Here is a 14,765-nt window from a genome sequence, read left to right on the forward strand (position 1 = left end):
AATTTTAGGGGGGTAATTGGGCTTATTTATTTCTTGATTTTTTAGTTAAATTCAACTTTTTTAATGGAGGTACTGGGGATTGACTTCATGCGTGCTGAGCATGCAGTGTACCACTGAGCTATACCCTCCCCCCAACTTTATAATTTTTGTTATAAACAATCTTATGTCTGTTAATGAAAGTAAAAGAAGGAAACACAGTACACACACTTTTATATTGACCTCCGTATTTACTATTTCCAGTATCTTCATTCCTTCTTATGGATCCAGATTACCTTTTGGTGCATTTTTCTTTAATCTCAAGGACTTTCAGTAGCATTTCTTTTAGCACAGATCTGGTAGCAACAAATTCAGGTTTTCTTTACCTAGAAATTTCTTTTTTTATGCCTTAAGTATTGAAAGGTAGTTTCATTGGACATAAAATTCTTACTTGACAATTTTTTTCAGCACCTTTGATACACCATTCTTCTGGCTTCCATTGATTCTGATGGAATACTCATTAATAATAACCATTGCCCCAATTGTTTTGTATTAATTTGCCCTTGCTGTTGTTACTGTATCTTGGCTTTTAGCACTTTGATTGATGTATGATTTCCTTTGTATTTTCCTACATGAGATTTGTTAAGTTTCTTGGATCTGGAAATTATTGTTCTGTGGTAAATTTGGGATGTTTTTGACCATTGTTTTCTCAAGTATTTTTCTGCTCCTTTCTCTTCTTCTGGGCTCCACTTTCACATATTGTGGAATGCTTGATATTGTGACACTCATCTCTTGGGATACTTTTATTTTTCTCTCATCTATTTTTCTTCTGTGTTTGATATTAGACAATTACTGTTAGTCTACTTTGAAATTCAGTGAGTCTTTCATGTCTCAAATTTGCTATCAATCCCATCAGGACAATTTTTATTGTGTTTTTCAACTCTAAAATTGCCATTTGATTATTTCATAATTTCTGTTTCTCTGATGAGACACCCTATTTTTTCCACTAATTCTTAGTACATACTATTATGATTCTTTCTTTCCCTTCAAGTTTTGAGCATATGTATAAAAGCTTCTTTGTCTGCTAAATCCAACTTCAGGGCACACTCAGACATGCAGAGTTCTTCCTATTGGTTTCTTTTTCTTCCTCCTGATTATTCATGAAAATTCCATATTTCTTTGCATAGTTAATAATTATTGGAAAACTGGACATTGTGGATAATACAGTGTAGCAACTTCTGATTCTATTTTGTTTTTCTGAGAATTTCTGTTTTTTTTATTTGCTTATTTGTTTTATTTATTTATTTGTTCAATAGGCAGTTGAAATTTTTACGCTCATACTGTGAAATCTATCTCCCTGTGGTCTGCTATCTCTGTGTTTTGCTTTTTTCTTTTAGCACCATAGCTTTTTCCTGCATACTTTAAAGTTGGTCACAGGTTTAAGCTCAGATAGATACCTCAAGCAATTAAGGCTTCTGCCCTTTGCTGTCTGAGTTGTGTGTGAAACTTGAGGCACACATTCCAAGAGAGAAAATTCTCAAGTCTCCGCAAGCTTTCAGTTTTCTCTGGGCTTCTAGGATCTCCTCAGGTGTATGTAGTTCAGTCAGCCTTCAGCCAAAAAGGCTTGTGTGGAAAGTTTATTTTCTTAGTCAGTCTTTAATTCTCTCATTTCCAAAATTTCCCTTAAATTACTGGGAGCACTGATGTTTACCTCAAAAGGTACTTAGTACCTCTGGCTGGTAAAGGTTCAGGCATTGCAGCTCTTGGTGAAGGTGGTATTATAAGACAAGAATACTACAAGTTCAGTGTGCCTACACAACACAGTAATAATTTATCATGAATAAACTCTTCTCAATTGTTACCTGAATTTAGTCCTTTATTAGTGCCTGAAACAATGATTTTAAATAATACTTTCCAACTTTATACTTGTTTTTTTGCAGAGGGGATTGCAATACTTCCTCCCGACATCATTACTGGAAGTAGAGTCCTATGGTTTAAATCTGCAAAAGTAAGCAAATTATGCATGTTTTCTTATTCCTTCTTTCATACACATAGTCTGTGTGGGTGATGGTGACTATTTGCACCTTGCTTTTTACACTTAATATATCTTTGAAATCATTCCACATTCATTTCTATAGTTGATCCATTTTTTAAAAATCTGCGTAGGATTTCTTTATGCTCATGCACTATAGTTTATTCAAGCAAAGTTCTATGTTGAGACATTTAATGGTTTTCAGTGTTGTTCAGTAACATTTAACCATATAATACATAACCCCATGCATGTGTATTTTAGTATTTTTGTGGTTGTCAAGTAAATTCCTAGAAATGGAATTTCAGTGAAGAAGAATAAACAGCGTGTAGTTTTGTTAAGTATTGCCATATCTGTCCATTACTGCCTTCCCATCAGTGATATATGAGATTGCCAATTTTCCTATAGCCTAGCTTTGGAATTTTGGCTAATCTGATGGGTGAGGAATTGCATTGCACTATGGTTTTTATTTTTTATACCTTACCATAAACTTACATCATTCATATGATTAATGTTTTTATTTGTAATTGTTCATGTCTTTGGGACTTTTTAAAAAATAGGATTCATCTGAGGCCAGCTTATCGTGTTATAATTTAAATGTAATAAAATTTACCCTGTTAAGTGTTCAAATGTGATGAATTCTGATGCAGTCATGCAACCAACACTACAATCAAGAAATAGAATATTCCCATTATTCCAGAAACTCACTGACCCTCAATTCCCTCCTTCCGTTTAGTTCCTTCCATTAAACCTTCTTTAATTCCTCTCAGCAGTTTTGTAGTTTTCAGTGTATAGCTATTGACCATATTTTTGTAAGCGTTATTCCTTAATATTTCATATTATTAATGCAAGGTACATGGTATTGTTCTTATAATTTTAATTTCTGATTGTTCATTGCCATTATAAGATGTCCAGTTAAATTTTGTATGTTTTTTCCAATAATTTTGGTGAACTCGCTTATGAGTTCTGGTAGCTTCTTAGTAGATTCAGTGAAACTTTCTATATAAATTATTATGTTATCTGTGAATACACATTTTATTTCTTCCTAAACAAATAATACACTTTACTGCTGCTACTGCTATCATCATCCCATCCATTATTATTATCATTATCATGTATGTCTTATTGAATTGGTAGAACAACGGTTTGCAACTTTTTCTGTAAAGAACCAGACAGTAAATATTTTTGCCTTTGTGGGCCTTGTGGTCCTTGCCACAGACAGCTCAACTCTACTGTTACAGTGGTAAAACAGCCATAAATAATACGGAAACAAGTAGGCATCATTGGATTTGGCCCAGAGGCCATGGTTTTCAGGCTTCTTTCTTTTTCCTGTGTTTCATTTTAGAGTGTTCCTACTGCTACATCTTTAAATTGTCTAATCTCATCTGTATTGTCTAATCTATCATTAATCTCATTTTTATCTGTAACATTTTGTTTCTATCTCAAGATTTTTGCTTTGAGACTTTACATCATCCATGTCTCTCCTTAACATGTTCAGTCTTTCCTCTAGCTTTTTGAATATATAAGGACTATTTCAGTGAGTATTAACTCGATCATTTTCTGGGTCAGTTTTAATGTTTTTTTTCTCCTCATTTTGTGATGTATTTTCATTGTGTATTTTGTGTTGTACTTTTTTGCATTCCTGGTGTTTTTTTCTTTTAAGATTCTGGACGTTGTGAATTTTATTTTCCTATATATAGGGCAATTTTGTTTTCCTGTGAATATCCTTGACTTTCTTTTTTTCTGGAACATAATTAAAATTACTTGGAAAGAATTTGATCATTTGGGTCTTACTCTTTGTTAGGTGAAACTAGAACTGTGTTTAGACAAGAGATAATCTTTCTCCACTATGAGGCAAGAGTCTTCTTAGTACTCTAGCTGTTGCCTCATTAATTACAAGGTTTTTCTTTTCCACTCAGGCTGGTGAGAATAAGAATTTTTCTAAGCCCTGTATGAATTCTCTTCCCTGTTCCTTATAATCTTTTTTAGGTGATTTTTTCAAAGTCCTTAGTTTACTCACACAAATGAGCTAATGAGTATTCAAGTGAATATTGTTGGGGACCCTGTTCAGATATCTGCCATTCCCTCTCTGTGCAGCTCTCTCCCCTCTTGTACTCTGCCTTATGAAATTGCTCTTTGAAGCTGTCTAGGCTTCCTTAGATCCCAACTCCATTCTTCAGCCAGAGAGACAACTATTTGCTTCGGCTCTCTTTCCTTCACTATTCCCCAGAAACTTTCTCTAGGATCATACCTGGGACAATTATGGGACTCCCTTCAGTTGTTTCCAGACTTTCTTGGGCCACTGTCCTTCATTGTCTGATGTCCAATAACTTGAGTGTCACTGTGTGATATGTTTTGTCATAGTTGTTTCAAATGAAAGGATATTCGGATCTTTTTCACTCCATTTTGACTAGATGCTGGAGTCCTTATTTTCTCAATTAAAAAAAATAGCCTTGATTTTTATATAAATGGATTTTTGTCTTTTTTCTGTGATAAATTTTACAAACATTTGCTCTCAATTTTTAACTTATATTTGACTTTAGATGTTCTTAGCAGTGTAAAAGTATATGCTGTTTAATTTGTAGTCACATTTGTTAATTTATTCGTTTCTTGCTTCTGCACTTTGCTTTATAATCTGAAAGCTTTCCCATACAGTCAGGTAACAGAGGAATTAAGTCACTTTTTTTTTTCCGTAGAATTTGTGTAGAATTTGTATTGTGTAAAGTAGCATACAGGATCTGTAAGGTCAGATACCATGTTTTTCTAAGTGGCTACCCAGTTGTCCCAACATCACTTATTAAAATGTCTATCTCAGCCTGGTCATTTGAGATAATTATAATATTCCCCCATCCATCTATTGTTTCAAAATTATACCACTTTTTATAGCAATTTCAAACTTAACAGTCTGGTGATGGTTGTTCTTTCATAAAAGGTCAAATAGAATCAAAGGAGGAAGGAATAAATTCATCTGGGCAAGAGCCCAAAGTCATTGGGTTTACTAGGATTTTGGTATTTATTATCTCTTCCAGATTTACACATTGATTAAATAAGATAAAATGGTAAAAATTTGGCTAGTTTATGAACTAATTTTATTTCTCTCTAATCAGAATATGAGAACAGTTCACATATTACAAAATAAAATGCTTGCTTTTTCTTGCTGGACTATAGAATGTTAAATCTTAAAATGTATTTTTGCAAGATTTCATTTGACTTTGTATTCCCTTTCAGAGTCTAAGAAAAAATAATAAATTTGTCTGTGTTTTAGTACCATCATTAACAGAGAAATCCATACTTCTTCAAGAAGTCTTTTATACTTTTGAATAATTAGCTTACACACTGTAGAGTAAAAACTCTGTTTTCTCCTTTACTCACTAATTAATCTCAGTACCTCTGATCACCAAATGTGTAGCCCACTTACCATCTCAATTCCTCTATTCTCAACAAGTAACAGTTTGCCTCTCTCTTAAAATGTATTACCAGGGATTGCATACAATCCTCTAGGAGTGATCTGAACCCTAGATCAGTCATAGCTATACTAACATGTCTCTACCACAAAACATTTTTTAAATTGTGCTAAAAAAGTTATAATCAGGTGGGTACTCTATAATCTCAAATTTTATGGAAATAGATTATTTTATTAATCACATTTTATATGCTTTGTAAAACTGCTACATTGTCCTTTTAATGGGTATGCACTCAATTAAATGTCTTTATTAAGTTACCACTTTAAAATCTATATATTTTCCCATTATTTCTTGCACAGTACTTTGTTACACCCTCTCCCCAAAATTATGTTCCACAGCACAATAGTTTTGAGACATATTCTACAAAACCATAAGCTTCATGATCAGAAATATTTGGGAAATACTGGAAAATCTTCCTTTTGAGATGTCATAATGTAGATTAACATATTTCCAGTTCTGAGAGATCCGCAGTAAAACAACTGCTAATATTATTTAGCCCAGCTTTTTAGGCTAGGAACTATTTATTAAATTTTTAAAAAGTATTACTATTATATAATCTATTTGATGCTAACAATGTATAATGTCACATGTAATGAACACTGCAGGTGAAATGAATATGGCATTCAGTTATATCAGCTGGATGTTGGAATGCTCTAAAATAGATACATGCAAATGATAATTTTTCAGATGAATCAAGATTGAAATTTTATTTCATTATTTGTAAATAGTTGAGTTCAGAATAAGGGTAAATTTCATTTACCTGATTGAAAATAGAGTACTCAGAGAGGCTTAGAAATTGCAAAATATTTTTTGAAAAGAAAGTTTATTAAAATACCACTATTCTTGAGGGATAAAAGTGGTTTGTATATTTTTACCTAAGAACAATTTTGTTGATAGAGTAATTTTGTAAAGGTACTCAGGCTATATATGCAATGCTATAAAATCTGCAATGAAAAGAATACGCAGATGAAATAATGACTATCCTGTATTCAATGTAATCTAAACAAACATCTCCAAATGTTGGAGCATGCTTAGCATAAGTCAAAAAAAAAGTGGACCTTCTCATTTATCCATTTTATTTTACATAGTTTTATAGTCTTTACAGTCTAATATATTTGTAAATGATCTGCATCTTGAATTGACTCCTGAAGTAGTAATGCTATATTTAAGTACCACAAATTAAATATTCAGATATTATATTTCAAATTATATGAGATTGAATATTTAATTATATAACATTATGTAGTAGTTAATTATATAATCTATATAATTCATAATATATTATATATTTATAATTTATATATTATTAGTATTATATAATAAGTTTCATTGTTTCCTTTGTCAGTAAAAACCAATCTAAGAAAGCAATGGAAATTTTTATTTGAGCCAAATTAAGGATTATAACTTGGGAACAGCATCTCAGAAATCTCTGAGAACTATTTTGCCTGTTAGAAGTCAAAGCACAGTTATATAAGTTTTTTGAGACAGAGAACTCTACATTAAATGACATTTTATTGACAGTTTACACGATCCAGATCTGCAAGTTTAAAGTAGTATGTCGTGTGTCCCCTTACAAGATCAAGATAGAATGTTATCCTTTAAGGAGTTGTCTTACTGGTGCTAGGAGATTGTTGCTCTTTATGGTTGAGTAGGTATTTCTGCCGATCGGGAGGTCTGATCCATTCATAATGCAGAAACACAGTGCACAGTGTAGGGAGAGAGGAGGTCAAAGGGATGAAAAACTTTTTTATGTTTAAATCATTCTTGTCTTGCTGCAAAATATGAATTTTATTTCACACCTTTATATTTTATAATGTTTTAGCTTTAATATAAAAGTAACTAACATAATAGGTAATGGTGAATGCATTTAAGTATAATGCTTACGTATTTAAGGACTAAATTCGAGATTTAAGATAACAATGTTGTTAAACAAGCTAAGAGATATCTTGTTTTAGAGTCATGCTTTTAGGAAGCTCACATAGTGGATTCACTGGCTCTGCATATGCATACTAAGAGTATATATGCCGTTAATGAACAAGGGACCTTCACAAAGAAACCTGTGTAGTGAAGAAAAAACTTAATAAGGAGAACTTATTTCTACTTATTTTTTTCTTCTTTGAGTATATACCTGTCTCTTTAAATAAAGCTAATTTATTTTAAAAATCCTAGGTGTGTGTATGTATATACATCTACATATATAAAGTAAAATTAAATAGTAAGGTGTTGAGAAAGATTGATTTTTAAAGCTAAAGTATAAATAGTTTAAGAAATAAACAGTTTAGGAAAAGAAGAAAGATTATTTAAAATGAAAAATTAAATTCTGTTCCAATTATAGTTTAGAAAACTACAAGGTGTCACTATGAGCAGAAGAAACAAATGAAATAGGACTAGGCAACTCTTGTTTTTCTTTCATTGCCTGAGTGAGCATTATGCTAAAGAAATAGCATTTCTAATCTCAGTTATAATGAGTTGCTATTTTACATTCTGAAGTAGAAAGAATACAAATAAAATCAATGAATAAATTATCCTTGAAAAAATAACTTCATTTCCTGACTCAGAGCTGGCCATAAATTGAGGAGAGATTCATTTATAATACCTGATTCACCTAAAATTTAATAATTTTTTGATAAGTAGAGGATAGTCTTTAAAATATTATGTTACTTGCTAAGGTAAAATGATGGGGAGTTTAATAACATCCTCTTCCAATTTAACATTGTTCCTAAATGAATTTTCAAATATATCATTTATCTGAACTTCAGTATGGGTTTTCTTGTGTATCATGTTGATTTCCACAGTTTTTAAAGGAAGTTGCTTAAATTTATTCATATTAGTACTTGCTGAAGTAAATTTTCTAGATTAGAATTAAAGATTTTTTAATGTGATGATTCAAAGTAGGAATCTTGAGATTGAAACTGTGTGTTTAAAGCTACAAATGTTTTTTGCATTTATTGCAGCCTGATTTTGCCCTTAGACCTCCTGTAGCAGCACATTCTTTGGTGAAATGTAGGAATACATAAAGCTATCCTGAGGCTTACTTAGTTTTGAGAAGCACTCAGTATTCCAGATCTTACCACTCCAAGTGTGTTCCACAGACCAGCAGTATCTGCATCGTCTTGTTAGAAATGCAAAATCTTGGGCCCTGCCTCAGAACTACTGCAACAGAATCTGCACATTAACAAGATATGAATGAATTTCATGCACACTAAAGCTTAAAAAGCATACCCCTAGGTCCCAAGGGCCCTAACTCACAACCAACCCCATGACACATTAACTTGTACTAATTACAAAGCCATTACCAAACACAGGACTTACTCAATTTTGCACACTAATGAACTTTAAGATTGATTCAAATCTGAGTGTCATTAATGGCCTATTTCTCTTCCTTGGAACTAGTGATTTTAGAATGTTCTGCCTGCTGTATAGTAGGTAATAGTTAATATTGCCAAATAAATGGAAATGATTTAAGTGAGACTAGTTTGCAGGCACTTACATGTTTTCTGTGAGATAGGTATAAATAAGGAAAGATTATAAAACAATTTCATAATGAGGTTTTCAGATCAGCTCTGGCAACCATTTCACTAACAGGGGACTTCTGGATTATTTGATCTTGGAATTGCTAGACAATCCTGGATTGGGGACAATCTTATTACCAGAATTTTTGCCAGAAGAGACGGAGCTGATCAGAGAACTGTTGCCTCTCATCCTTCTGCTCATTGCTGTTCTCTCAGAATCTGGTCTGCTCTTTCTACATGGAGACACCACAGCTATGTGTACTGGGAACCTCCAGAGCTGTTCTATTATCTAACAGATCCTCAGAATGATTATTACTGAACAATGCCAATGCTTCCCATCATCCTAGGCCCTACTAGCTTCATTTATGGAAACAGTGGACTGCTACTAATCCTGATAGTCAGTCTTCCCACATCATGAACACCTCTGGCCTGAAGAATTTCTCAAAATCTTTCTAATGTAACAAAGTCTTACTTGTGAGCAAAAAGGTACACATATCTCTTCTGATAAAGTTCCAGTTTAAGGGTATTTTTTTTTGCTATTTAAAATTTATTTCTTATACTTTCTGTATGCAAGTCATATGTCAGAGGTGTATGTGTTTTATAAATATTTTTGTCCAGTCTGTACTTTTTTTTTCATTCTTTTAACAATATCTTTCACAGGCAGAAAGTACAATTTATATTTTCTTTTATGAGTTGTGCTTTCAGTATTGTATTTAAAAACTCTTTACTTCCTAACCCAAGGTCACAAAGCTTTTCTATTATAATTTATTTTCTAGATGATTGATAATTTTACGATTTACATTTAAGGGTACAACACATTTTAAGTTAACTTTTTGTAAGGTGTAAGATATGAATTGAGGTTCATGATTATGCATATGGATGTCCACATTTTCAAGCAGTATTTCTTGAAAAGACCATTCTTTATCCATTGACTTCCCTTTACACTGAAAAAAAAAAGAAATCAATTGACAGTGTAGGTCTGTTCTGGGCTCTCCATTGACTGATGTGTTTATCATTTGAATAATACCATATTGCCTTGATTTCTGCTCTTATTTTTATTACTGTTGACCTTTTTGCTTGATTTTGGTTCAGTTTGCTTTGGTTAATCTAATTTCTTATTGTGAAAGCATTAATTACTATTTGACTCTTTTCTTTTCTAGTATAGGCACATGATCGTAAACAGTTTCCTCTAAGCATTACTTTAGCTGCAGCCCAGAAAATTTGATATGTTGTATTACCATTTTCACTCAGTTAAGAGTTTAATTTTAATATTTCCTCTTTGATGCATGGGTTATTTAGAAGTTCATTGTTCAACTTTCAAGTATTCATGCAATTTTCCAAATAGCTTTTTATAATTAATACCTAACCTAATTACATTATTAAAAGCACACTTTGTATTCTTTTAAATTTGTTAAGATTTGTTTATAGAATATAAACTGTTTTGGTAACTGTTTCATGTGTATCTGCTGTTGCTGTTTGTAATGTTCTTTCGATGACAACTAGGTCAGGTTAGTAGATAAAAAAATTTAAGTGGTTGCCCTATGGTCTACAATATGCATCTTTGATTATTCATTCTATCCTCAAATAACATACTACTTCTCATGTAGTGTAAGGAATTTACAATAGCGTATTCCTAATTCCTCCCTCCCATCCTTTGCAATATGGTTGGTATACATATTATTCGTACATATATTAGAGACATACAACTCTTTTATGCTATTTTTTAATTACACAGTCAGTTATATTTTAGCACAATTAAGAATAAGAAAAAATATAGTAGAATTGATTTTATTTTTATTTATTCCACTACTCCTCATACTGCTGAGCAGGTCCACATATTGCTGTCTGGTGTCATAGTCCTTCTGCCTGAAAAGCTTACTTTAACATTTCTTTTAGTGTAGATGTGCTGGAAATAAATTCTTTACATTTTTGTTTGTCTGAAAACGTCTTTTTTTATCCTTTGTTTTTTGAAAGATGTTTTTACTAGTTACAATGAGGTGGGTGTACCTTTCTCCTTGCTCCACCTTAGTATAAGTGTTTGATGTATTGTAGTCAGGGCTTGGATAGGGTTTGAGTTTTGTTGTCACTGCAGTCACCCACAGGCTTCAAGTTCCTCCAGCAATGGAGGAGGGACTTTGGTTTATGGTGGGGCCCAGTTTGCTTGAGGGTTGTTTAGGGTGGAGACTACCATTTCTTAGAGTCAGCCCTACCTCTGCTTTCAGTATTCCCTTTGCACTAAGTCCTCTGTGAAATTTGCCTCTTGCTGCTGTTCCAGGAGGCGTAACTTAACTTGTTAGCCTGGTTGTAAATAGCATTGATAGTTTGATTAAGCCTCAATCCTGGCAGTCTCTAGTCCCTGAATAATTGGATTAAGGCCTTTCCAGTTGCTCTTGACCTTCCTTCAACTGTCATTTTAGGCACAGGATACTTTCCGGCACCTCAGCTGTCACGGGTTCTCTGTTTCTTTCTCCCTACTGCAGTTGTTTTATCCCAGTACTTTAAAGTTGACAGTTTTTGTTGTCTTTCCTCCTACAAATTGAAAATTTGTTCCAAAAAGAAACAAAATCTATTTATAATATTCTAAAGCTAATTATGTCCTGTTACGATTTCCCAGACTAAACACCACATAAAATGAAAACTAATATTATACTGTTCCTTCCTCCAAGAATGGACGTCACACCAGACTCACCTGCTTGTATTCACTTTCCAGGGTCTTTAAGGAGCTGCCTTTTGCATTATGTCCAAGATTTATAAGTTTTCTCCAGGGGTTGGGGGTGGGAAACCCCTGCTACAATCTTATTCCTACATTGCCCCCTTCTATATATTTTTCTATATGTTTCTTCTACTCTTGTCAATCTGATATCATTTCTTTCAGGAATTAGTTATAATTTCTGACCTACAATTTCATCATGTTTTATTTTTCTATGTGAAATGATTTTACCCTAAATGTGAATATAACAGAAACAGAAACAAATACAAGTACAACTGTATAATTATAAATGAATATATTACAACAAATTTAAATATAATATCTTATTAAATATAAGTACCTATTTCCTATAGAAACTGAAGTATAACTCTATGTAATATACCTAGTCTTTTTCAACCCCTTTCCAAAACAATTTCCTCATTCAAAATTGTAAATGACATTACATCTTGTCCCATAATCTAGGAAGATGTTTATAATTTATTGCCCATTTCCCCAAAGCCTTTTAATCTCTCCAAACAGCTTTTAATTTCCAGGAAAGATTCCTAGATGTAAAATGCCACTTTATGAATAATTTCTGTATTCCCTGTTTGGGCAAGCTGCTACTTATCTGGCAAGCTTTAAAAGCTATTTTCAGAAATACTTCCAAGGGACCAGTAATTAGCTTCTTTCAACTTTCAAAAACATTCTTTTTATATTTTATTTCATATCAAGAATATTTTATAAGACTTCTCAGAAGACATTTACCCTCTTTTTAAATGAACTTAAGGCAAGATGATACAATATCAATGAATGAGTGTAATTAAACCCTTTGTATTCAGAGACTGTGTCTTCAAAAAACTATGTTAACCATGATACATGATTATATTTAATAATCTTGCTACTAATTATTATAAATTAAGTTTTCTAGGATATTAGTATTAAAGGTACAATATTAGATGTTTCTAAAGAACCAGATACTCACTTTTAAAAAGGAAGTTTATTTTTATCCTATCTTAGCATTAACATATCCTTATTTCTTTACATATCTTAAATATTTTAATAATTCATGTTACTAGTACTATAGTACTATAAAAAATTAGTGACATTGATCCTCTGGGTCCATCTGAAACTATACCATCTTTGTATACCACTCATATAAACATACTTCTGTTATAATGTCTGTCTTCTCTCTACCTGAAGTAGTGAAAGATGAATCACTGGTAGGGTGCAGCAGTACATGGTAAAGTTTCACTGGCTCCATACTCAGAAAAGGTCAAGGCAAAAAAAAAAAAAGTCATTAAGACTTACTTCACCTTATGGTGGAGTAGACTGTCTATTATGTGTCCACTCAAACACAAATAAATTCTCTGCTCATGGGTGGAGCAAACCCAATGGATGGGTTTTTATTAATCAATTCCAGTGATATCTTAAAAACATCTCTCTGGATGAATCTTGATGGGGAGTATAATAAATGATAATACATTTTAACATATTTAAACTGAATGTTATCTGGCATCTATTAGAGATGATGTTTAAAGAGCTTATGGTTCTTGCATAAATTTACCACTGATGCCTCACATAGTTTTCAAGTATTGGAAGAAAACAATTGAATTTAAGGTTGTTAAGTAGTTGTTAATATCTACTGTATTATTGACAAGTATTGAAATAGATTGCCTGGATAATGAAACCACGCTTATAATGACGTGAAAATGAAAAAAAAACTAAAGAATTGACTCATACAGCCAGGGGGTAGGTAGCACTTATGACAGTCCTTTCTGTTCTCTTTCATCATGTAATCTACCTTTACTTAAAATTTAAAAATAATGTATATAAATTTTACTTATATCTATTTAAATGTACCTTGAATAAACCTTCAAAGGTTTAAAGGACTAACCCTTATAAAAACTTAAGATTGGATAAAATATAAAATCACACATTGATGAGAGAAGAAAAAAAAAGAATAGATGAATGACCGATAGTCTATTGAATGAATAGCAGAATAAAGCCAGCAAATCTCTGGAAAATTTGATCATAGGAGATAAAACATACCACAAAAAAAAAAAAGAGAGCAAGCAAGCTTGGAATTGAGGAAAAAACATGCCAAATATTTTAATGGAAATTTTAAATTTTTATGAAAATAAGATATAAAGTTATATGTACAAATTTTTTAAATATTCAGCTAATAAATTGATATAGCTTGGGGCTTGACATTCCATGGTTTATGAGCTGGAGATAAACCAGTGAAGCTCTACATCCTGCTAATCTCTTCAGCTGCTCATGGAAATATTCAACTTGCATAGCTCTCTGATGGCTTTGGCAGGTGGGAGAGGGAGTAATTTTGCATTCACCTTCTGTGTTGTTTAATTAGAGATGTTTAGGGATCTAAGGTGTTATAAAATTTAAGTAATTCAGCTTCTTAAATTTATACATATGCCTTTTTCTCCCCCCAGAGTAAATCACACCACCAAATGGGAAATGGTTAGAGAGACTTTCAATACAGCCTCAATATTACATACCAAACACCCTTCTCTTCCTCACCTCTTGCTCTCTGGTGGTTTGTTGCTAGATTGCTTCCTCATAATGCTTTTTTTTTTTTATTCTGCTCATTGTCTCCCATGAGATCTAACTTATTCACATCAGCAAATACATTCCTTAATGTGCCATAAGCCCAGTCATTGATGAACATTGTTTGTTTGCTTGTTTGTTGATTGGTTGCTGGTTATTGTTTGTAAAATTTAAGGACCTCTTGGAAGGATAAAATGAAGTTGTCTTTGTTGTCCTGTTGATATCTATATATTAAAGACTTGATATTCCACAAAAGAGATAGAAATGATAGATACACAATAATATAGCAGTTTCCATGGTACCCCAATTTCTTATGCAGTATAGTTCATGAAAATATATATAGGGCAATGTGGGCATGTGGTCCTATATAAGATACATATGGAAGTCTAGCTTCCCTATTAACAGACCCTAATTCTTTTGGTTGGCAATAATTTTTGGATCTCAGTTGGTCATAGGTCTCTCTAAAACCATAAACTGTTTTCGTTTCATGTTCTGCTGTTGTAGATTTGGCCTGTTTTTCACCTCTGATT

The 14,765-nt window shown here is 32.4% G+C and overlaps 1 protein-coding gene across 5 annotated transcripts in view; it reads left to right on the forward strand.

Annotated features, from left to right (window-relative positions):
• The window catches only part of FANCM (FA complementation group M), a 765,839-nt gene that overhangs the window by 662,248 nt on the left and 88,826 nt on the right, over nt 1–14,765 (forward strand). For all 5 annotated transcript variants that reach the window (XM_072962981.1, XM_072962983.1, XM_072962982.1 and 2 more), the window contains one exon: nt 1,917–1,984. The gene's annotated coding sequence lies outside the window, so the exon portion shown is untranslated. The remainder of the gene's footprint in view (nt 1–1,916; nt 1,985–14,765) is intronic.

The sequence above is a fragment of the Vicugna pacos genome, chromosome 6, assembly GCF_048564905.1.
Source record: "Vicugna pacos chromosome 6, VicPac4, whole genome shotgun sequence".
NCBI lineage: Eukaryota > Metazoa > Chordata > Mammalia > Artiodactyla > Camelidae > Vicugna > Vicugna pacos.